Raw genomic sequence first — 25,558 nt, 5'->3', positions numbered from 1 at the left:
TACAGTCCTCAAAACTGACATAACACAGCAAATGTTGAAAAGAGACTGAATCAAAGTGAGACAGAAAAATAGGATAAACATGGAATAGGATTGCTTCTCAATAAACCTTACAGAAAAGAGATAAAATGAAGAAATTTGGAGAAGTGCTGTGTTTGGGCACAGCTAAATCAATGTTTAACTTTGGAAATTATAAGACAATGTTATTGGAAACCAAACTGATTATAGCCCTTTTTTGTTAAAACACAGCAAATGATAAACATTTATACAGATAAGAAAAAAATACCCTTGATGGAACTCCTATTTTTAAAAGTGCTAAAATAATTTTTGAATTTTTGAAAAATACAGGTGTTTCAAAAAAGCATGTTTTATTTTATTTTTTAAATTTAATTGAGTTAAGGACCCGAGCACTGCCAGATAAATCTTTAAATAATTTGCATAGTCTGAATGGACCCCAAATCTTGACCACGGGTATGAATTTCACTTTGTGATGAGTGTGAGCTGAACAGGCGTATTTCAGAGCCAACTCAACCCCTTGAACAATTGACAGAATGACTAACAATCAGAACATTGGATAACACTCAACTTCTGTACTAGGGTTAGCCATGTGCTGCGTGTCTACTCGGAACCTGCTGCCATTTACTCTCTTCCTAATCACTATCCCTGATCAGTTGGAGATGGCACTGCCTCCACATTTTGAATTGGCTTCCCTGCATTTTGCGGGTAGTGGCATGCAGAGGGGACATCTCTGGATCCAGAAATCATTGAAATTGATGCTGTAGAGGAATTCTTTCTCCAGCTGACAAAGAGAATAATTGGAGGATGCAAAGAAAGAGAGGAGTGGGGTGAGACTCCCCCTGGATAGAGAAAATGGGGCAATCGTTAAGGAAAATTCAGAAGCAGCAGAGAGCAGCACAGGTGACTTATCCTGAAGGAAATGACAGAGGTAATTTCATGAATATGGAGGTGGTAAAAATGCATTTGTTACTAAATCCATGATTGTCTTCAAATTTGGTAGTCAGCTTAATGTTCTAAAACAAGCATTTTTTCTGAGATCTTTGAAGCCCTCTTTGTACAGCTTGAAAGGCACAATGTTTTCATCATCCCTTATGTTTACATGCAGAATACAAATATTTCTCAGTTTTGTTCCCTGTAGCATTACAATAGGCGAAAAAAAAGACATTATTATGCCTGGAGTAGAGAAATATGGGAAATAGTTTTATCATTTGATGTTAATTCAAGTATCAAAGGAAGACACCTTAGGTTGAATCCAGCTATTCATTTTCTCCACAGTAAGCAATGCCAGGTGCACTGACAAGACTCCAGACAAATAAAAAAAAAACTCATTCAACTTTATGTCTCTGGTTAGGAAAATGTAAAGAATAGGTGGAATGGTTCCAGAGGAGTGTTATCGTTCACATTGGACTGCTGGCTCCTGGCTTCCTGGCAACAGAAGCACTTTCAATATTTGATAAGAGCACAGTAAAATCAGGATTATAGATGAGCATTAGTGTGCATAGAGTAAATCTCATTACCATGGAGAAAAGATCTATTACCAGGAGAAATCTGTGCTCACCAGAGAAGGAAATGAAGACCTGCTCAAAAGTACTTGAAATAACAGAGAATAAAAACTTCATGAAAGAAAAGATATTTTGGGCTGCTGTAAATTCTGCAACTTTGACTACAGTGTCAAGCAGCTTGATAAAAAAGAAGGCAAGATCTTTCGGGAGGAAATCCGAGATAAATGTAGTCTAACAGGTGAGCAGAACCTGTCATTTTATGCTGTACAATAAAGCCAAGGGTCTGACCCAGGGTGACCAATTTTCAGTGATCAATGAAGATCTAATATTTTATTTTGCATAGAAGATGGTCTTATATTTGCAGGCTTATTTAGCATAATAACCGATGAGACTTGTAAGGGCCTACAATGGACGTGTGTGATGAACTTTGGCACTCACCCGTGAAAAACCATCTAAAACATTATTAGAAAAGACCCTCATGGGGTCCCAAGAGCTCAGGCTCCAACCTGAGCCCAAACATCCACACAGCAATTTTACAACCCCACTGTCCAAGTCAGCTGATCCAGAACAGATGGGGATCTTAAATTACAGAGTAGACATACCATAAGAGATCCAGATTCAAGTTCCTTATCTAAATCAAAACAGATACTTGAACCTCCAGATTCCACAGCCCAGGCCAGTACCCTGAGCACCATGCTATTACCTGCCATTTCTCTCTCTTACCCCTTATGTTGGATCTGAGAAACTTCTGTTCTGCAGTTTGGGGTAGAAACCACACCAGCCAAGAGTTTCAGAGGGTAGCTGAGTTAGTCTGAACAAGATAAACTTAAAAAATTACAAATGGTCTGGTAGCACTTTGTTAGTCTATAAAATATATAGATGGTATCATGAGCTTTCGTGGGCACAGCCCACTTCTTCAGATGACCAAGAGTTATGTGACTATTTGCCTTACAGCCCTCTCTGAAGCTCCTGAGTTGGGATGTTCAGCACCAGCCTGCAGGTCCTACCTGGAGTATATTAGGCAGCCCTGGTTCAACAGTTAGGACCCCCAGCAGCTTCTGTACAGGCCCAAAGTGTCTCACTGGCTTCCCCAAACTTTGCTGTCAACCAGCAAGGTAACCCCAATTCACCCACAGTCCTGAATTTCCTAAAAGCCACATGCCCTGATATATACAACTCTGACTCTGGGCAGCTCAGAGAAAGAATACTGTTTGTTGCTCATTTAGAGAGTGAAAAGCTTAATTAGTTAGCCAGAGTAAATATACCCTTCCCTGCAAACACAGCAGGGAGTTGGTTTCTAGCAAAACAAAACAAAAAGTGTGCAGAGGATCCCGAGTTAAGGAAAAGGAATGACATTAGAATGAATTACAAGCAAACAAGAGAAAACAGATCTTCCCAGCCTCTTGTGTCTGCCTGAGATGCCCTGTATCTTTGCTTGTGCCTAGCAGAGGCCTTATTTCAAGGGGCAGGATGATCTCGTGGCATTCTTTCCTTGCTGTGGACTTCAAGGCCTGCTGATTTGAATGTAAATGGGGCTTCCATTACTCTCTACTCAGACTTTGCTTAATTTCACTGGAGACAGGTAAATAGCTGCCTTCTCTCTTGTCTAGGAGGAAACCTATTTCTCTCCATGTAATCCGAATATATACATACATTGCCCAAAGACATTACACACTGGGCTGTGTAGCAAGCACCCCTCTTTCCCTGGCCAGCATTGGACCAGGTCTTTTCCCCCTTTGCTAGAGGGTTCAACTTCTATCTGGTTTCTGAGATAGGGAGCCCAGCCACTCCCTAAACCAGCTCCTTTCCAGCTGCTCTTAATTGTCCTGCAGCCTCTAATTGGCAGGCCTTTTACCCTTTTGGGGCTGTCTTTGAAGCCCTTGTCACAGGTGTCATTAACTTTCAAAAAAGACCTCCCATACACTTTTCTAAGACAGTAATATTGTATGCAATCAGTTGATTCAATTGCTGATCCCTAGAGGTTCATCCTTCCTGTCTCTATACACCAGTAAACCTTTTCAATGTATTCTCAGAAGAGTAAAGCCCTGACAAAGCTCTCTTCTATAAGAGCACAGATTAGCTTGAAAATGTGGAAGTATTAGCTTGATAGCCTTGTTTACCTGATATGTAAATGTACTTTCATTGTCTCTGCCTGATGACCATGCTAGTCAGAGAAGAAAATCATTCTGTTTTGTCTAGGGCAGTCCTGTTCACGGCCTCCCACTCCTGACATGTCTGGATTTCATACATTTTAATCATCATTCCTGAACATATCATAACTCATACAATAGACATACATTATGCAAGAATATTAGGATCAGTGAGTTATAAGGTTGCCAGGTGTCTGGTTTTGAACTGGACAGTCCAGTATTTCAGCTTTCTGTTTGGGAAACAAATTGAGAAAATATAAATGAGAAAATACAAATGTCCGGTATTTTCTAAATAAGATGTAATGTGGATTGTGATGTAATGTCAAGTGTGTCCGGTGTTTTTGTTGAAATCATCTAGCAACCCTAGTGAGTTATTAGTTTTCCAATAACATTTTACATGACACCTTTTAGGTACAGATTATGTCCTCAGAGAACATGATAAATAATTATCTTGTCTCAAATCCCACTCAGAGTCAGCCTGGGTTTGGCTTACAGATTTATGAACTGGTTTCACACTGGACACAGAATTTGTACTGCAGTGGAATTTCTGGGGCATTTTAGGGACATTCTGCTATGTCAATATGGGTAGCCACAGAGCATGATACATATTGCTAAAAGCTGCAAAATGTCTCAACTTCCTGGAGGTCTTCATGCCTTGAACCTCACTGACAAGAATGCTGTGGCCTGGCTTGACTGGATGGCATATGCCAAATAAATAAATACCATAGTGAGTTGGGTGCAATGAGTGTATCAGTCTGAGCGGAATTGCTGATAGAGTAGTGAACCATAACTGGCAAATTGGCACATTCCCATGAAACTTTTCTGTTTTGACAAAACGGCATTTTCTAATGGAAAATGTTTCATTGAAAAATTTTCAACCAACTTTAAGTGGAAGGTTTGGTATGTGGGGAGGAGGGGAGGGTTGGCTAAGAGGAAATATTCCACTTAATATAGTAAGGAAGAGAGAACACAACTGTATGATTTCATTTTCATTGGAAAAAGTACAGTCCTGTGACACACAGACATTCTGCTAGTTTGTCACTGTATTTCTCTTTGAGACATGTACCTCATCTGTCAGCAGTGTGAAGATAACTTATCTTGATGGCTATAAAATGGATAGCAATTAGAGGCTGGGATTTACTAGAGTGTTCCCAAGGGAATGAATCACAAGGGATGGAACAACTGGTATAGTCCCTGCTCTATTCTGATGCTGACACTCGCATTGAAAAAAAAGAACTGAACATGAAATGAGTTTTTACAATAAGGTGAAATTAGATGCAACCACTTGGGTAAGTTTACTAGCAAAAAAATAGCTATCATTGTCTTTTTGCAAGAGATATTAATTCATCTCAGCTGGGATCTCTGGTGTCCTACCTCATATTTAAAAATAATTATAAAATATTAAGTGTAAATGCCTTGTGCAGAAGCAATTCAAATAAAAATTACAGAAAAATCTACCATTATGTCTTGTCCTAAACTGCAAAAAAAAAACCTAAAGCAGAATTAACTTACTTGGAAAAGCAATTAAGTCTATTGATCCTTTGAATTAAAAATATACATGCTATTTTTACAAAGTTATAGTTTTTGTTTAACAGCAAAGCAAACAAACATTCACAGAAAAGATCTTTTTATATGGTGTGACAGTGTGCTGAGTAAGGAAGGCTTAATTAGCCCCCTGGTACTCCAGACCCAATCAAGGGAAGTGTATTGGGTCTGGTTGAACAGCCCTGTGCCTGCCTAGCAATGAGAAATAGGTGCAAGCCTAATTAGCCAGGGGTCTATAAAGGCTGAGAGGCAGGACAGTAGATGAGATAGGTCAGGCACAGAGAGGGGTAGAATGAGTGAAGTTGCTGTTGACAAAGTGGGCTGAGAAAGAAAAAAAAAAATCTGTATGTAGATAATAGGGTAGTGGTGGAAAACAGCTGTAAATAAAGATACTTGTGTTTACATCAACCTTGTCCAGGGTCAGAAGCCAGTGTAAGAGTTTGGTGACTTGGATATGGAATCAACCCTGCAATGGCTAGCAATAGGGTTGCCAGGTGCCTGGTTTTGAACCAGACAGTGCAATATTTGAGCTTTCTGTTCAGGAAACAAAGTGAGAAAATAGAAATGAGAAAACATAGATGTCTGGTATTTTCTAAACAAGATACAATGTAGATTGTGATCTAATGGCAAGTGTGTCTGGTATTTTTGTTGAAATCATCTGGCAACCCTAGCTAGCAAAGTAAGAGGCAAAAGGCAGTGGAAGTATAACCCCAACAGCTGGAACCAAACCTGGGATTCCTGGAATTTAGTGTATGAGCCTCTACAGCTAGAATTAGAAGCCAGCTGTCTCCCATGAAGGCCTAGAGGATACTCATTCTTTCTCTGTAAGTGACACTATGTGGGGCAGCAACTACACCTAGCAGGTCTGTGGGTTACATAAGCCACAAGAGAAAACACATGCGGGCTTTACAAGGGAGCAGGCCAATGTAAAGGAAGCTCAAAGGGATGGACATGGCTTCTGCCTGCTGACTCATCCAGAAGGAACTAGCAAAGCAGCTTGCCTTGGACATGCATTGGGTAGTGAAGGGTTTATTTCCTAAAAGGAAAGGGAGCAGTGGGAGGAGACTCATAGGAAGGGACCCTGAAGAAGGGAGGGGAGACCCCTTTTCCAGTGAACTCCAGTGAGAAGGACCCAGATCTTTAGGGGGGAAACCCCAAGGCAGCAGAGCCCAAATGAGGGAGAAAAAGGAGTAGGGGCCTGAGGAATGACCCAGAACAGAGCCCCCAGGGAAGGAGACCAGGACCCCACTGGCCAGGGTAGGAGAACTTAAGACCTTGGGGCTACATCTAGATTGGCATGATTTTCCGCAAATGCTTTTAATGGAAAAGTTTTCCGTTAAAAGCATTTGCGAAAAAGAGCGTCTAGATTGGCACTGACGCTTTTCCACAAAAGCACTTTTTGCGGAAAAGAGTCCGTGCCAATCTAGAAAGCGCTTTTGCGCAAAAAAGCCCAGATCACCATTTTCACGATTGGGGCTTTTTTGCGCAAAACAAATCTGAGCTGTCTACACTGGTCCTTTTGTGCAAAAGCTTTGCGCAAAAGGGACTTTTGCCCGAACGGGAGCAGCATAGTATTTCCGCAAGAAGCACTGATTTCAGACAGTACGAAGTCAGTGTTCTTGTGGAAATTCAAGCAGCCAGTGTAGACAGCTGGCAAGTTTTTCCACAAAAGCAGCTGCTTTTGTGGAAAAACTTTCCCGTCTAGACACAGCCTGGGTATCCTGGAGGAAGTCACGAATAAACCCAATCCAGTGCCAGAGGGAAAAGCTGAGAGGGAAAACCCAGGAGTGTGACTGGTGTGAAGATCTGTGGGTGGCAGTAGTATTGTGGGGCTGTCCACCTGCTACCCATTGATCATGGTGTATCAGAGCAGATGGTTTGACCAAGGAAGCTAACCACTAGAGGAGAATGAGAGCTTGAGGTACTATCTTTATGAATCAATACAGCAGCATTTTTATGTCAACATGTTTCTGTATTTTACATATCTGCTGAATTTATGGTTTCCAAAAAAAAAAAAACCCACTTTTTTGACCTCCTCTAACTAGAACTTCGTTATTCCTTAGACTGCAAACACTGACATGTACTATGCTTATTCAGAAAGTCAAGCAATTTGTCTTCTCGTTTTTGAAGAACTCTTCCCCAATTTTTACCACATTTGGTTCTGGAAGAAAAATGACACTCTTTATTTTCATCTAACAGGGATGAAGTATTAAGGGAGCATACTATATTACAAAATGGCACTACATCACTTGCATGTAGTAATGAGTTTTAAATAAATGATGTGTAATAGGAAGTGGATAATATGCCCTTCACTTCTTGTTGTTAGAAATGTTGGAAATGAACTTACCTGATTGGTTCAATATCAAAAGAAATAACAAAGTTAGGATAAGATTTTTGAATATACAGAAAAAGTTCTACCTGGAGTTTTGGGTTAGCTCAAAAGCCTCACACTTGTCAACATGGACTCCATCTCTAGTATCTAATTATCCATCTCTATTCAAGAAGAAAATATGCTGTGATTTTCAAAGTACATACACCACAAAGAATTTAGTCAAGTTGTCTGCAAGCTGTTGTCTTTGTCTTTTAAATAATTGTAACATGATTGAAAGATCAAATACAACATCATAAAGGGAACAAATAAATGTGTAACAAAACCAAGGTTAAATTTTGTAAAGAGATAAGCAGGTTGAATTTACATGCAGGCATGCTACATTCTTCCCTTTACTGCTGAATGCCTAATTCCTATTTATACATACAGAGGGTGGAATATATCTTCTTTGTTTGCGTAGTAATAGGTAGCTGTGCCACAGTTTTTGTCCTAGCTTCTCCATTAAGTGCAATTCTGAAAATAACTCATCCCATTATGTATTTCCATTATGTATTTCCATTAAGTTCTCACGATGTAAAAAGGATGGTGCAAAACAGGTTTCCCTGCTAACTATGAGTTGCACAGAGCATCATAGATGATTCCAAGGAGATGCAAGGAAGTGATTTGAATTTGCTGATTTATCATTTTTGCTAAACTTTCCAATTTTAAACACAAAGAAAATGTGGTATAAAATATAAATCCAGGCAATGACATGTTCCTTTATGGTCACCCTATTCTTTTAAACCCATGAACACAGCTAGTGAGTCAGACAAATCCACTGTTTACGGTGCATCTAGATAGCACCCTTCTGTCAGAATAAGCTACACAAGCTTATTCCGAGTCAAGCTCGAAAGAGCTTATTTTGAAAATTGGTGCTGAGGGGACAGCACCAAATTTCAAAATAAGGCACTATTCCTACAAATCTTTTAACACAGGCACACTTGAATAGCGTGCGCACTATTTCCTGAAATAGCGGTGTATAAAGACACGGCATTGTTATTTCAGGATACTCTGCTATCCTGAAAGAGCAACACAGTCTAGATGTACCCTAAGTTTGCTGCTGCCTCTGCTAGGAAAACAGTATGAAACTTACATCCATGCCCAATAAGCTATTATGTGCAAGGGACAAGCCCCGTTAAGAAACTTTGTATATGATACAAAAAGCACATAACCCTATGCACAGATGAAGATACAACAAAATAATGAACTGATATCTGATTAACCAAGGCCAACATATGTTCATTGTTTGGAGCTGAAAGATGGCTGAAATGTCAGGATAATGGAATAATTTAATCAAAGCAACAGCATTAAGTTGTTGCCTTGATGGCTTAGTGAAAAAAGGGAATGGACAAATATAATTCCAAATGCATTGTATAAAGCTTCTGAAGACTGTATTCAGCATGTTCTTCAAGACTATGAAATTTCCATAGCTAGTTAGGGAAACAATCCTTCACTGATACATGACCCGTGTCATTCCCCATCAACCCACATGCCCAGAAGCACCATGAAGCTTTCAATGCTCAAAATAGTAATATCAGCAAAAATGCCCTTTAAGCATCTCATGTAGTGTCTCCTCAAGTCACAAAGGAGAGCAGGTAACAGTGCATCACAGCACAATCATCTTAGCCCTCTTTAACCAAAGGACAGTTTCCCAAAGGCATTGTGTTTCAATAACTCTATAGTGAAGTGACCGGAGATGTGCAAGAGTAAATTATTTTAAAACTTCAAGGTACAAGTTTAGCAATGCAACTTTTACAATATAAAAAATGGTGTCTATGGTCCTACACTGCTATCAACATATGTTTAATATGGTTCTGATCACACTATTGAAGCAGATTTGCTCTTTTGGAAAGCAGTTCCAGGATATACAACAGGAGAATTTGTTTTTGGAGAAGTTTCAAGAGGCAGTTGTAGATTTCATCATTCAGTGGGAACAGGATACAGAAATCTGCATGGGTATCATCAGTACAATGGAAGTTAATTATAGGTTGGTCATAAAGATCCAAAATTCTGCATCTAATCCCTCATGGCTCCATTACTTCATATGCTGCCAATCTCTTATTGCTAAGGAAAATTCCTGATGGACATTTTCATAAATAGCTTAGAACAGGCTAAGTGGTAGACCTCATTAAGGGCCGTCCAATGAGCTGGATGTGGCATTTCTCTGTGAAAACCTGGATTCCTTTTCCCATCAATTCCTTTCACTTTCAGTTGAGCAGCCTTTCACATGTAACATGTTAACCCAGGTCTTTGAATTACAGAGCAGAAGGGCAGGTGCTCTTGAATAAGCAACCACTTCTTCTTGTTGACATCTTCTGGAATTCATCCTGGGTTGAATGCTTTGCCTCGTCACCTTGGGATATCTAAATCAACCTAACTCTTGTCTTCAGAGGTGGAATATGATTTTGTCTGATAGAAGCTGCTCACAGACAAATTGAAAATTGGATTCACGCAGCAATGAAATTAGGAGTCATTTCCTCACTTCAAACTGAGGAACCAACCGCAATCAGTAACACCTCAGTGGGTGCTGGAATGTCAGCCCATATATAGGACTGTTTTTTGATGACCCACAGAGTGGGGACGAAAAATGTTGATAAACTGCTCCCTTCATGCTCATTACTGTTAATTTGGCAGCTGTGATAGGGCCATAACAATACAGACTGACAGACCCTACAATTGGCTTCCAGCCATGAAATCAAATTTTGGTCATCGCTGAAGAAAGAGCAAAGATCTTGATATTTTTCCATGTTTTTATCTAGGATTCACAATTGCTTGTCCATTTAAAATTGACTGTCTATGCCCTAGCTCTCCCTATATGAAATTTCTTTCATAAGTTTAAAAATAAGTCCGCCACAGAGTCCTGCAAATCCACTGATAGAAATGGACTGTTTTTTGTAAATCACGTCTGGTGCAGTTACAAATTTTGTATCCGTACAGGTTGTAGTCATCCAGCACCTTGATCTCTGAGAATGTTTCTTACCTGGTTTACAAGTCAGTTCTTTAGAATTTCATAGTGCAGTACTTTCATTATGCTTGTAGTTAAAAATTCACTGGTTCATACGTAATGATAGAAGTCTTGAAGAGGAGAAATCACAAAATACTTTAGTCTAATGGGTCTTGTGCGCTGAAACCCTAATATAAACTATCATTCATAATACCATCTAACTTTAACAATAATATTTTGTGACCCATTGCCTGTTTGTGTTATTAGGCTGCTAAATCTGCAAAAAAATATTTTAGCGCTGTAAATACTAGTTTATTGTGAATTTAGGTCATAATTATGTATACTAAAAAGAACCATAAGACTATAAACTACTTGTACAATAATATAATTATATTTCATTAATTTCATGTTTCCCTAAGTGATCTAATTATTTTAAGTGGTCTTCTTCTAGTCATTAGCTGACAAATGTTTCAAGTGATTCCGGTTGTTCAATGATTATTGTGAAGTTAGAGAAATGATTTTACAGTTATCGCATCACTTGTTCTTCAAACTACAACTCAAGCTGTGTGTGTATGAAACCAGAAATTCAACAGATATCATTTTAGGGCTCAGCTCAAATTAGTGAACTTTCCAGCCTTACATCCGTGTTATTCCAGCTATGGATCCCCTGCTGACCTCTTTGCTCACAGGAAATGATGATTCCTGAATTTTTAACTCCGCACAATATAGTGCCAAGCCCGTGGGGGAAGATGAGCAGCAAGAAAGCTAAAAATAATATGCACATGCCTGCATTTCCTAGCCTAACAAGCCATTCATTTCTTGACATAGGAGCAATCATGTGTTCCTTCTATAGTAGCTTAGACAACATAACAGTTTATGATGTCAATTGTGCAGTTGCTGCACCACACATGTAAGCTGTCTTATGTTCCAGTATAACTAAATCTGCATGTTTGATTGGGTTACAGCCACTTATTATACATGCCTCTCATGCTGCAGAAGGAAGTAAACTGCAAAAAGCCAATAGAATTGGCTGCTGGATAGTGGGAAACTGTCTCCCTAATAGGATTGTTGTCCTTATTCAGTTATCATCCTTTGGGACTCAAAATTGACTTTCAGTTACAGCCTGAAAGTGGACTATGGAAAGTAAGGAAGAGAATCTGCAACCAGTTAGAATGTTGAAGCCAAACAACTGTATTTGAAATATTGACTGAGATTTTTCAACTGTTGTCAAAACGTTCCAAGAACAAGGGGAGGGATAACTCAGTGGTTTGAGCATTGGCCTGCTTAAACCCAGGGTTGTGAGCTCAATTCTTGAGGGGGGTCATTTAGGGATCTGGGGCAAATCTATCACGGAAAGTATTTGGTCCTGCCGTGAGGGCAGGGGACTGGACTTGATGATCTCTCAAGGTCCCTTTCAGTTCTATGAAATAGGTATAGCTCCATATATTATTATTATTATTAAGCTGACTCATTAGCTTTCAGCATCATAGGACAGAGCTGTGACTATTGAATACCACCATGAAAATAATCATTAAAGCATTTCCATCATAACCCAGCCACTGGGCAGGTCGGGAAGAAGCTACAGCTATCCAGCCATCCTACCTCACTGCTTCAGTACAACCTAATGAAAAAGCCTGCCACTCATGGTACTCCTATTTTCATTAAGTGGTGCAATGTTGTATTCCCCAACACAGGAGGCTGCTGAACTAACACCAAGCAAAACCACACCCCTTAGGAAACATGGCCTTTCCAAATGTCCATTCCATTTTTACAAGCCAAATACCAAGACAGTAAGTGTACAATCAAAATACAATAGTTTAACACCTAAGCAATTGTACTGTGTGTATTTGTAACACTGGTCTGTAGTATGCTGATGGTCCACAATATAATCCCTCTATCTTAATTTGTTTTTAATAGCTGAAAGTATTTATTGCTGCATGAAAGCGAAGTCTATGATTATCATCTTTGTTTTGATCTTTTAGGGACACAGGCCTCACCAGCTCTTGCAAGGTTCCATATTACAAATGCTCAACCATCTCAAGGATACCACGTGGCAGAAACACAGCTATCTCAACCAGCTCTGACATCTTCCAGAGAGAGAGAAAAAGAGAGAGAGAGAGACTATATATTAACAGATAAAAGTGTTAATATAGATCCGAGTGTCCAGTGAGCTGTGTATTATACAACTCAGTTAGAAGGGGACTTTGAAAAATCTAACATACCAGGGTTAACTAAATTTTCTTGGGTTTGGGGGGGTTCAAGTCTAATGCCTTGCATTATTTAAATACAAGGGGGACTGCTTAATGTGAGGATTTTTACCAGTGAAAACTGAGACTGTACAGCAGAGAAATTGATACACCAGCTATGTAGCAATCCTACAGAAAACACAATAAGTTTGTGTTTAATACCTTTATGATTAAATTATTTAAAGCAGTAAGAACACTATTAATCATGCAGAATGCACAGGAATGGTAATCTGACAGGAGTTCAAGCACTGCATTTTATTACAGGGATTGTTTTACCACAATAAAGAATGCTGACCAGGACAAGAATATGCACAAAAAGTGGGTAGAAGGTTTTTAGAATTCATGTCAACATCAACTATAAACAGTAAGAAGGTAAATGGTATTAATACTTCTGCTGAAGAAAACCTTTCTCCAGAAATACGCTGCAGTATAAACCCAAGTCTTGGAGTTAGTAGCACCAATATGGATTATCTTGTTCAGTGCTTCAGATGTATCCACCTGACTATAGTTACCATATGGCTGGCATGTTTGGGGGGTTTGGTCCCTCTTGAAGGTTGTGTTCCTGGATACTTTCAAGGCCCTGTTGCTGAGCCCTCCCAGAGCTGCGCTGTTCTCAGAGTCTGGACTACTCTGCTGGGTTCTGTGACACCCACCTCTGAGCCTTGGCTGGGGGAGACCAGAGCTTCTAGCCTAGCAGGACAGGGTGGTGGGATGCCCTAGAGGGCAGGTAGGCAAGCTCAGTGGCATGATCAGCACACCAGCTGATGGCCCAAAGGGGACCCCGGTGATCCAACCCATCACAGAGTCTTACAGCAATAATTTTGGTTCCTCTTGGCCTCTCAGTGAACCCTGTTTCTATGCCAAATACAATAAGAAATGTATTAGGAGTCTTGAAAACCTCGACAGTTTCTAAGGGGAAGTTAGAAGGGGCAAAAAGGACAAAGAAATTAATGAGCTTTTGAATTCTAATTTAACTACTTCCTGGAAAAATGGCTGCCTTCCAGTCACAAGCATAACCTTTGTCACCTGGATGGAGTGGCTACACATCTCAACAAGAGTGTCCTGCCAAACCTGCAAATACTTGATTATTTTTAGCTTTGATTTCTTCAAAGGTTTTCTCACACTGTGTTCACCAATCAAACAGTGCCTTCTTCCCGGAATGTGTGAAGTTACCAGGCTGATTATAAATTACAATTCTATAACAATATCAGCCTCACTTTATAGCTCCGCTAAGTTTAAAAGAAAATATAATACAATGGTTTCCATTTTTTATGCATTTGAAAGTAACCTGTCAAATCTTGCCCATGTGGGACTGTTGTTTTGCAGTTTTATATCATCTTCCACCTTCTCCTTTAGGTTTTGTATTTTTCCAAGGAGATTTATTGTCTTATCTTTATCTAGTTTTCCTTTATTCTGATTTTAAATACAACATAATTGGAAAACACATAGATGTTGGTGTATGTATTCAGAAAACCATCCCTCTAGCTGCAGCAAGACTTAGTCATTTTGCAGCAATTGTTTTAATATATACATGTTTTCCATTTTGCTGAGAATTGTTGGCTTTGAATTCTACTTAGTTAAAACACTTTTTTCCCCTAAGTTTACTTTTAATTTTAGAACTGACTGAGATTGTTACAAACATTTAGATATATTTATAGAGGACAATAATTTTTCATATTTTGTGCAAGCCCCTTCCCCAACATGGCATTCATGTTTATATTAATGCTTTGCAAAACACTCATTTTTTCCCATACTTCTTCATTCTTGAATGCATAGGATACATACATCAAATCAAAGGGTGCATCTACACTGCACTATTTCAGAATTACTAGTGTTATTCCAAAATAACAATGCAAACATCTAGATAGCAATTCTTTATTTCAAAATAATCTCAAAATAATGGGTGGCTTATTGCAACTTCTGTAAACCTCATTCCCCAATGAATAACTCCTCTTCCAAAATAGCTTTTGTGAAATAGCTGAAGTGTGGACACTCCACTGCTGCTATTTCGAACTAGCTCCTCACCAGAGCCATTTCTAAGTTATTTCTTCCAGTGCTCCCTAGGGCTCTAAATCGCATCCACATTAGGGGAGCCTGCCTCGGACTAATTTTGAGGCTTCCCTGTAGTGTGGAATATATCTTCCTGAATAGCCTATTCTGAAATAAGCATGCAGCATAGACATACGCGAAGACAGGTATGAGTGGGAAAGCTGGCAGAGTGGGAAAATATGGAAAGCTTTTTAAATTTCTAGATGTGGCTCAATTTTGTAAAAATGATTTGTGCACTGTATTTCAAGTTCCTATAACAATCCAGCTAGCTGTAGTCTCCTATTTTTCTATGTGTTTTCTTCTATCTCAGTATTTCCTATCCATTTCTTTGTTTTTAATGCTAGGTTGACAAAAAGCATAATTTGTTTATGGGACCCACACAGCTAAAGCTTTAAGGAACCTGGAAATAAGTGATCTGCCTGGCAGTCACAGATGGGCCAGGATCCACATGCCAAGGACAGGAATCAGTGAGCAAGAGTCATAAGAATCACTAGAACCAAGTTCAATAAGCAAGAATTGGAGTCAGGCCGGAGTCACACCAGAAATCAGAGGTAGCACCAAGCTAGAGTCAGGATCAAAGTCAGACTGAGGTCAAGACAAAGTAAGATCTGGAGGTGTAGCAGGCCACAATTTTGTTTTGTTACCCGGATGACTTCCTGGGGCACCCTCTGGAATAGGTACTAACTCTGTGGGTGATCCGGGGCTGGTGCACCCATGAGAAAAAATTAGTGGGTGCTGAGCACCCAACGGCAGCCAAGGTCCCCACTTCTGCCTCTTACTCACTGGTGGCCTCTCTTACTAACTACTTCCCCACCCTCCCAATGCTTTAGGAGCACCACAGAAGGCTCCTTTGCAGCATTCAGGGAGCTCCAGGAGGAAGGGGAAGGAGATGGGACCGGGCGCGCTTAGGGATGTAAGTGGGGAAGAGGAAGGAGTTGGGGGAAAGGACTGGATTGGGGTGGGGCTGGGTTCAGGGGAAAGGGTGAAATGGAGGCAGGCCCTGACGAAGAGAGGGGGGGATGAGCATCCCCCGGAGAGAAGGGAAGTTGGTGCCTATGCCCTCCAGGGATAAACAGTGCCATTGGTCAAGGAGAGGGCTGCAAGGTTCTGTCACTCTAGGTCTTTTGGTGATACTTTCTGGCAATGCCTGTGTAACACTGAGAGAGGGCCCACAGCCTGTTTGTTTGCGGCCCGCGGTGTGGTTTGGGTTTACGCAGGGCTCAAAACATGGCCCACGGGTGGGAGCCAAAACAAAAAAGTAGTCAATATGATGGTCTTCTGTTGATATGCATTTTAGTAGTTAAATTCCTGGACTGTCATTGCTCATTAAGAGTGCTGTCATATGGGTGGAAATCTCCCTTTGCCCCCTGCCCAAACCCCCATGACTACCATGCCCCCTGCTGAGACCCCAAATCCGCATGAGTACTCTGTGCCCCCTGCCCAAACTCCACAAGTATAACATCCCCCCTGCCCAAATCCCCATGAGTACCCTGCCCACCCGACCCTGACCCATACGAGTACCATGTCCCTCTGCCCAGACCCCAAACCCCCATGAGTACCATGCCCCCCCTGCCCAGAACTCATGAGTATAATGCCCTCCCCGCCCAAATCCCCATGAATACCCTACCCCCCTGCCCAGACCCACACGAGTACCATGCCCCCTGCCCAAAACCCCTCAAGTACCATGCTTCTCTGCCCAGACCCCAAACCCCAAGTGCCCTGCACTACCACCCAAACCCCCATAAATACCTCCTGGCCAGACACCTACCCCCAGCTTGCTCCTGCAGCCTATTTTCCACCAAGATTCTGCACCCCATCCCTATCTCACTGACTGGCATCCCCGTCCCGCACACCTCAGAGTGTAGAGGGGCCCCTCTTAAAATAAGGAATAAGGGATCTTTCAGAAAAGGCTTTATTTTCCAAAAGATCCGCGTCTAGACTGGTGCTTTTTTCCGGCAAAGCTCCGAGCCGGAAAAAAGCGGACGCCATTTTTATGCAAATGAAGCGGGGGGGATTTAAATCCCTGCTTCGTTTGCAATTGTGATGTGTCTAATTTGCATCCCTTTACGAAAGAAGGATGCAGTCTAGACACAGCCCAGAAGAATTAATCTGGCCTAAAGCCTTGACCCTCAGTCCTATCTAACCTCCCCCCATGGGGCTGGGGTGCCAGAGGAGGGAGGTGTCTCAGTTGGGGCCACATCAGTTGGGTGGGGGGGGGGGCTAGGAGGGTTTTGGGGGTTTTTTGCATCTCACTTGTGTGTTCCCTGACTAATTTTTGTGTGGGTCAGTGATCCCTGACCCAAAACAGGTTCCCTGCTCTTCCCATAAATAAAGACAATGCTGAAACATTTGTGCTGGACATATTTTATTTAAAAATGAAACCTAGCTCACAAGGCCCCAATTGGGGTCAAGCCCCCACCTGGCCACAGCATCATAACACCCCTGCATCCCACGCACACCTCAATCCTGAGTCTATACACTGGAACCCTCTGTCCTGTGCCTCTCACATCTCCAGTCTTCTGCCACAACATTACAGCACAATTCACACACTGCAAATCTGTGTCCTGAACCCATCATACTCCCTACCCCTCTGCCCTGAGCTCCTCATTCCCCCCAACCTGAACTCTTGCACCCTCACATCCACAAGCCTGTGGTTTGCTCAGCACCCCAACACTCCACCTGACCCCAACACTCTCCAGTCTGTAGCCCCCTCCCTGAGCCAGAAGCTTCTTCTCCACCGCTTCCTTCATCCAAATTCCCTCCCAGAGCTTGCACCTTTCACCCCTTCCCACACCCAAATCCCTCATTCGCCCCCAGAGCCCACACATCCTGTCTCAATGCAGTGAGAGAGAGTAAGGGCTGAGGACAGCAAATGATGGAGAGGAAGGAAACAGAGAGGGTGGGGCCTCTAGAAGTGGGTGGGATGTTGGTGCTTGCCCTGACATTTAAAAAGTGATTTTCAAAATTCATACCATGCCAACGTGTAGGGGTACTGGTTCGGTTGGTGTGGAGGCCAAAGAACGATGTAGGAGGCAACGGAACTTTTTCAAACTTTCTAGCACACTTGCAGGAGTGTTTGAGACTGTTCTATCATGGGAGTAGATAGGCAGTCTTGCGCAGTTACTGGTGGTGGGTTATATATAAGGCAGCACGCGTCCATTTGTAATAGTAATAGTAAATAAACATTTGCAATAACTTATCAAAGTAACTTGCATCCATTACATTTATTCTAATGAGGAAAAATATTTTTATAGATTTTTTTAAATTAATATTATTATGGCTGCGATTAAGAAAATGAAGTACAGTACAATTCTGATAATCCGGCACCTTTGGGATCTAGGTGGTGCCAGATTATTGGATATGCCAGAGTACCAGGAGGTACTATGAGGGAGAATACTCCCAACCCAATCCCCTCCACCTTATGTTCGGGTCCCGGAGCTGCCGGTACAGCCACATGTCTCCCTCCTGGCACTGGGGCATGTGCACTGAGCAGCCGGCTTCTCAATGAACTGGCCGGGATGCCGTGTGCAACCCAATCCCCCTCCCCTCTCCTTCCCTTCCCCAGAGCCAAACACCTCCTCTCCCTGCTGTCACCCAATTCCCCTTCTCCCCCAACCTTATGTCCAGATCCCGAAGCAGCTCCCTGTGCTCAGCGGCTGGTTGCCAGCATGTGCAATCTGGATGCTGTGTGCACTGGGTACCATGAGCGGAACGGTGCGGGTCACAGTGGCCCAGCTGTGAGAGCAGCTGACCTGAGCAGTTCCAGGTTCCAGTTGATGCCAGACTATCAGGAGTGCCCAGACAACTGGATGCCGAACTAATGGAGTTTTACTGTACAATTAAGACTACATTAAGTATGGCTTCACCATTATGAAAAAAAATGGGATTGATCATCCTCAATGTGTAGTATGCCACACCGTTTTTAGCAATGACACCTTGAGACCTACTTGTCTTGAGCAACACCTGAAGAACCACTGAGCTTTGACAGAGAAACCAAAAGAGTTTTTTGCTGCTAAACTTCAAAATTTGAAATGCATGAAGCTGGACACTTCTGGAGCTTTTCATCAAGCTTCGGCCAAAGTGGTAGAAGCATCTTATGAACTGTCATTGCTCATCGCTAAAGCCAAGAAAGCGCACATAATCAGAGAAACTCTTATGAAGCCTCGCTTGTCGAAGGCAGCTGATATCGTGTTGAAAGCAAGAACAAACTATTGGAAATTTTGCTTTCTGACAATTCATGAAACGTCGCATCGATGAATTGGTGAAAGATCTTAAGCTTCAAGTTGTGGAGGCAGTGCTGGCTTCTCCTTTTTTTGCAATTCAGTGTGGTGATATCACTGATGTAGCACAATACTGTCAGTTGCTTGTCTACGTTCAATTCATTAACAATGGAACTGTGAAAGAAGAACTGCTTTTTTCGAAGAAATTGATGACCACATCAAAGGCTTTTGATATTATGAAAATGATTTCTGACTTTTTTGAAGAAAATAGACTTTCATGGGGAAAATTGGTTGGGGTATGCATAGATGGTGCTCCAGCAATGCTTGGCTCTCACTCTGGATTTGTGACGTTGGTGAAAGAAAAAAATCCAGCCATAACCACAACTCACTTTGTCATACACAGACAAGCATAGGCCGCTAAAACCCCATGTGACTCATTGAATTTGGCCATCAAAGTTGTCAATTTTGTGAAGAACAGTTCTTTAAATATGAGACTTTTTGATGCTCTTTGCATGGATTTGGGAGCGGATCATAAAACTCTTTTGTTTCACATGGAGGTACGATGGCTTTCCAAAGGTAACATGCTTTCGAGATTATTTGAACTAAAAGATGAAGTGGCAATTTTCCTCAAGCAACAGAAGAAAGAAGAGTTATATCATGCATTTACAGACCAAATGCTTCAACTTTCACTGGCATACCTAGTGGACATTTTTGAATCTTTGAACAACCTCAATTTGAAGCTGCAAGGAAACAACCCTGCAAACATTATAGTGCACTAGGATGCCATCAAAGCATTTACAAAAAAAATCCAGCTTTGGAAACATCAAACACAAGCTCAGATGCCTAACTTTTTGTCTTTTCCGACATTTTCATCAGTCGCTGAAAATGAAGTTTTCTAAGAAGTTTGTAAAGAAGATGTGAAGAACAAAATTGTGTTTTATCTGGACTGCCTTACTGATTAATTCATCCGCTATTTTACAGACAACTTTTCTGGCAACCCCATTCATAAATTAGTACGCAATCCATTCAACGTTGATGTTAATTCATTGCCAGAAGTATTGCAAGAACAAGCACTCAAAGTAAAATATGATTCAAGTGAGAAAGATAATTTCGAAAACACAAGCTTGGAGGAATTTTGGATAAAATATTTCCCAATGAACTCAGAAGTTGGAGAAGAAGCACAACTCATTATTCCCTTTTCATCAAAGTACCTCTGTGAAAATGCTTTTCAAGTTTAGTCACATTAAAACCAAAACAATTGACTGGATGTCGAAAATTATTTGCGTTGCCCACTTTCATCTTTCAAACCTAGGATTTCCCAAATCGTGAAAAAAATGCAGCAGCATCCTTCACATTAAATTCAATTTGTTTCTGCTATTTCTTATGTTAAATTACATTTTTATTATTTTTTGTGCCAAAAAAAATATTTGCGCATATTTTTAATTTTAAATAATTTTTATACCAAGTTTTTGAGTTTATTTTTAATTTTAAATTACAAATTGAATTTCTTGTTAAAAGGGAGGTTGGATGATGGTCAAGAAGAGGTGGGGGGTCTGAGGGTTTCTCAAAAATCAAAAGGGGGGGGCATGATGCCGAAAAGTTTGGGAACTACTGCTGTAGAACAAATTCATTCTTTCTCTCTGTAAGTGCCACTACAAGAGACAGTGAACGATAACCAGTAAGTGTGTGGGTTACACCTGCTCTGCACAATGCTCTGTGATTGCAATGCTGCATGGCCTCCTTGTGATACTGATGGGAACATTTGCTATTCCACAGACCTGGGTTCTAGTTTATGCATTCTTACCACAGCTACAAACCACTTTATAGTTTGTTGGAGGCAGCAATCCCTGCTCAGAAGATATATAAAACTGATATAGCTTAAGACCCTGAAGTTCAAGATTGTGTATTGGCAGGGGAGAAACTGTCACATTTATCCACATAAAAGACTGTCAATGATATTGTAATCCACTCTTTTAACGGCATTAATTTCTCTCTTTAAGCACAGAATTAATTTATCTTCAAGTAGCTTTAGCTTTTTCTAGTAAAAGGTTACTGGCATGCAACTTCAACATTTATGCATCTTAGGGTGTGTCTACACAGCAGGGCTTAACTCGAAATAAGCTATGCAAATTGAGCTACGTCAAGTGCATAGCTTATTTCAAAATAGCATATTTAGAACCTGGGAGCATCTACACAGGACTTATTTCAAAATAGAGCACTCTTCCTCCAACTTCCCTTACTCCTCCTACAAAGAGGGTTACAGGAGTTGGAGTAAGAAGAGTTCCAGCTTGACAGTATTTCGACATTATTTAAAATAACTGCTCCTGCTATGTAGACACAGACTAAGTTCTTTCAAAATAATGTTAGTTATTTCAAAATAATGTTACTATGTATATGTACCCATAGTTCCATCTCTATATTACATAGTGAATTATTTCTATTATCAGAAAAGAAACTAAGGTTTTTATTTGCCATTGGAAGTAACTGTCGCTTATATTTACATATTCATAAGAGTGCAAAGCCCAAACAATGAACGATAATTGTGCCTGCAAAATTTGTCCAAGCACAAAAGAGCTAAAAACAAGCTAACAGTAAGGTAGTCATTAAACACTGAAGAGATACATCACTGAAATTCACTGAAACAGCCTCATGAACCTGAATCCTACTACCCATATATGATTCATGTTCCAAGATTGCCCAAGTGATTGCTTCAAATACCAGCATCTCAGATTTCGGAAGAATGTTATCAACCTGGAGGACAGAGGTGAAGAGCAAGCACACTGGTATTACTTCTGATTTCTCCTCTCCAAGTGCAGCCTGACTGACCCTGAACATGCTTCCTGAAAAACTGAACTGTCTTATTCAGGGACAGAGAGGCAAATTCTTCAATGAGCAATACAACAGTGATACAAGCACATGGATGAACCTTTCGACCTCAATCAGATGCATTGTTAATTAAACAATGAAACAAACAATGATGAAGTTAAGGCTCGAAGGACAATTCACCCTGACCAAGCACTTCCCTTACTTTAATCTCCATTTACAAAAACATTTTCAACTCTGTCCTTTGTTCAGTTAGGCCTCTGGGACAGACCTCATACTGGCTCCTTTTTAGTCAATTCAAAACTTGTTTGCAGCCTTTTGTTTGAACCATTATTTTATCTGAACGTTACACTACTGACTGACTATTCATACAAGTCCAGAATATCTATATGAATGTTCTGTACAAATAGAGTACTAGAGCTGGTGTATTGTTTACTCAAGCTTACTGAAACTGTCATTAAAAGCCATGGCAACAGGTACTAGGCATAAGTCAAAAGTATTTTTCTATTCTTGGATTATTTTGCAAGAGTGCATTCATTTCGCTATTTCTTTAATGAAAAGCTTGATATAGTTCTCATAGCCCATATATAGGCTCAATGTATCTATTTTTTATTATTATTTATTTACTTACTTACTTACTTACTTACTTATTTTACTGCACTGGGCAATTCTTTAGCTATGTACATCGGTTCATTCAGTTTCACTGGACAAACATTACAGAAAACGTAGAATATCATGGAAACGATTAATCAAACACTACATGGGAGTAAGGATTTGGCATATAGTATTTGGCTTGTGCACAGATTTTGCATTTTGCCAGGAATGAGAAGCTTTCTCTTGTAATGCTTTCAAAGTAAAGGGTGCTGTTAAGTTTCCTGTATGATAAAAAGGTGGATGTGAAGATTCCCATATATTTTAACAGAGATATTTTTATGGCTAACATGATGCTTCAAGTGACTGCAACTTCCAGGAAAAAAGCAGAAATACTAAAAGGGATAAAGCTGTGTGCTTACCTAGAGAAATATGAGCTTGCTGAGTTTTTTTCTGCCAGCCTCAATGCCGTCATTAAGTCACAAATCTAATTAAATGATAATGTATCTGGCAGTGTCATCTTCTTAGTACACAATCAGTGATATTTAATGAATTAGCCAACAAAGAACAGGAAAAATTCACTCCACCCAAAAACCAATGTCCTCTGTTGTAATGTGCCGTTGTAGGAGTTTCAGGAACACCAAAATCACTCCTAAACCCAGATGTCCTGGAAGGCATTGTAGGCTTTTTACAACGTGCCAATAGACTCATCAAAATAACATTGAAATAAAATGGTATAATCTGGCAGATATGTAGTTGCCTTTGAGCTCTCCAACCACGGTTTGGGGAGGGTGTGGCAGATTATATGCTTTTGTAGTTCAGACAACTTGGTTGTTTCTTGTTATCAAAGACTCAACAGAATATAAACTACTTTACATAATATGAATGAATGAGAGAGAAATGTCTAGTATTTTCTTACTGGAATCTTACCGTTTGACAGTATATGTCTTTCCTAAATACGCCATGTCTTTCCTAAATATAGAGCATTGTAGACCTGTTTTGTGTGGCACTAGACACTTGAGGTTGATGGCTGGAAAGGGCAGGAGGCATTTGGTCTACCTATTGAGAACCCTCCCAGAAAAGCTCAAAACTCTTACCACTCCAAAGGGATGACTATAGAGTCTGAAGAATGCCTGCAACACCACACAATTAAAATGTGGCAATGCAGAGGAAACGTGTTTCTCTTCCATCCAGACCAGCATGGTTCGGTCTTGGGAAAACAGGAACTGCAGCCCTAATCTATATCTCAAAAAGCAAACAGTCCAAATTCTCCGAGTTTAAGCTTTTGAAAATCCTAGAGAAACCTTAGTTGTGCATTCCCTTTCAGACTGCAAAGCCAGCACAGGCAGCAAACCAGTTCAACTCAAGACTTAAATTTGTCTCATCACAACCACTACATTTTAAAACACACAAATGCCAGAGAACTAACAGACTAGCTGAATATTCCACATATATCTTAAGAAAAAGTGAGAAGCTGACAGATGGATTATACTATTGCTTTGTTTGTGGAGATTATAATGAGAAAAAAGGCACCAAAGTAGTTCAAGGAATCTCATTTGGATGAGAGTTGAGAAAAATATTTAATAATAAAGGTATTGAATACAGATAGAAATAAGTATAATACCTTCTGTTGTTTTGCTCATCTTTGTGCCAGGAACTACTTTTCAGCAAAAAGAATGCTTTATATGAATTCCTACAACACAGCTTTTTAAAAAAAAAACTATTTTGAAAATTAAATGAAAAATTAATGAGTCATATTTGCTTTACAGTAGAACATCACAGAGTGTTATTAGTTGTCTATTGGTCATTTTCAGCAATCAGAATGCATCTAAAATGTACATCAAACAACTTACTTATTCATATACTGTCATGGCTTATAGTTATAATGATATAGAAAGGTAGCCTAAAGTAGTGACTTGCAAACTTTTTGAAACTTTGCTTTTCTTCAAAATGTGTACTGGGTCCATTAACCTTAAGGATCCTGCAAGCTAGATGGTTCCGATGATTGATAATACAACACAGACCTTTCATTTATAGACTAGTAATTTAAAAAAAAAATCACACTCTGGCTGACAGTGACAGAAAGTCATTACCAAGCAAGGACATTCCACTGACCTATGTGAAACACAATGGTGGTCTTAGCATAGCATCTAATGTCACAAATTACACTAATTGGCATCCTTCTTGGCAGATTCAAATAGATCAAGGATTAAATAAGGATGGAGAATGAACGAAAGTCCACTTACTTTGTAGGTAGATAATTTAAGTCTTGAGGGCCAACAATCTGAGAACTTCTACAAGCTTTAAATTTAGAAAAAATCTGTGAAACCTAGAGCTGATGACACGTAAATGCTTAATAACTTTTTTCTACGTGAGTTTATTTGACATTTATCTGGGGCAACAACCGAAATCAGAGGACCAAGCTCACCGAAAAACACCAATGGGTTATCACTATCTTGCCTTCCTTCCTCTGTAAAACTGAGAAAAATCACAAGGACAAGGAAAAAGCAGTTAGTATTGCAAAGAAACCAAGTAAGAATGTTCTGTTCTTTGATTGTATTGCCAAAAAGAGGAGAGGAAATTCAAAGCAGTTGTTGTCTTGATTGCAAGAAGGTTAAAGGCAATGAGCTTTTACTTTACTTTGTCCGGAGTCATGTTTTACCACCCTTATTCAGGTTAAGGAATACCTCAGTTTTTATATTCTCAATTCTGCCATTAATGTACTGTTTGGCCGTAGTCAATTAAAGCAACTTTATTTACCACCTGTGCAATGTGAATACACCCATGTTTTCATAGCTTCATTAATTAACAAAGTACATGAAATGCTTTGAGATTTTCATTTATAATGAAATAGGTACGTACAAAGATTTATATACTAGTAGATGTACCCAGCGTTGCTCAGGGCCTATAGTAATGTTTGGGGTGGGTTTTTTTAAATAAAAAGGAAAATGCACATGTTTTATTTAAATTATTGGGCTGGGCAGGAAGTTGGGGAGGCCCAGGACAGGAGGTGGCAGGTTCAGGAGTGAGGGCAGGGAACTAGGAGGGTTGGAGGTCTCAGGGCAAGGAGTGGAGGGTAGTGGAGTAACAGCGGAGGGTGGAAGA

At 40.3% G+C, this 25,558-nt stretch overlaps 1 pseudogene; it reads left to right on the top strand.

Annotated features, from left to right (window-relative positions):
- The first annotated feature begins 18,636 nt into the window (after positions 1–18,636).
- LOC102452631 (protein FAM200C-like) lies at positions 18,637–20,282 on the top strand (annotated as a pseudogene).
- The last annotated feature ends 5,276 nt before the right edge of the window (positions 20,283–25,558 follow it).

Source organism: Pelodiscus sinensis, chromosome 13, assembly GCF_049634645.1.
Source record: "Pelodiscus sinensis isolate JC-2024 chromosome 13, ASM4963464v1, whole genome shotgun sequence".
NCBI lineage: Eukaryota > Metazoa > Chordata > Testudines > Trionychidae > Pelodiscus > Pelodiscus sinensis.
This window is presented reverse-complemented; position numbering and strand designations above follow the sequence as displayed.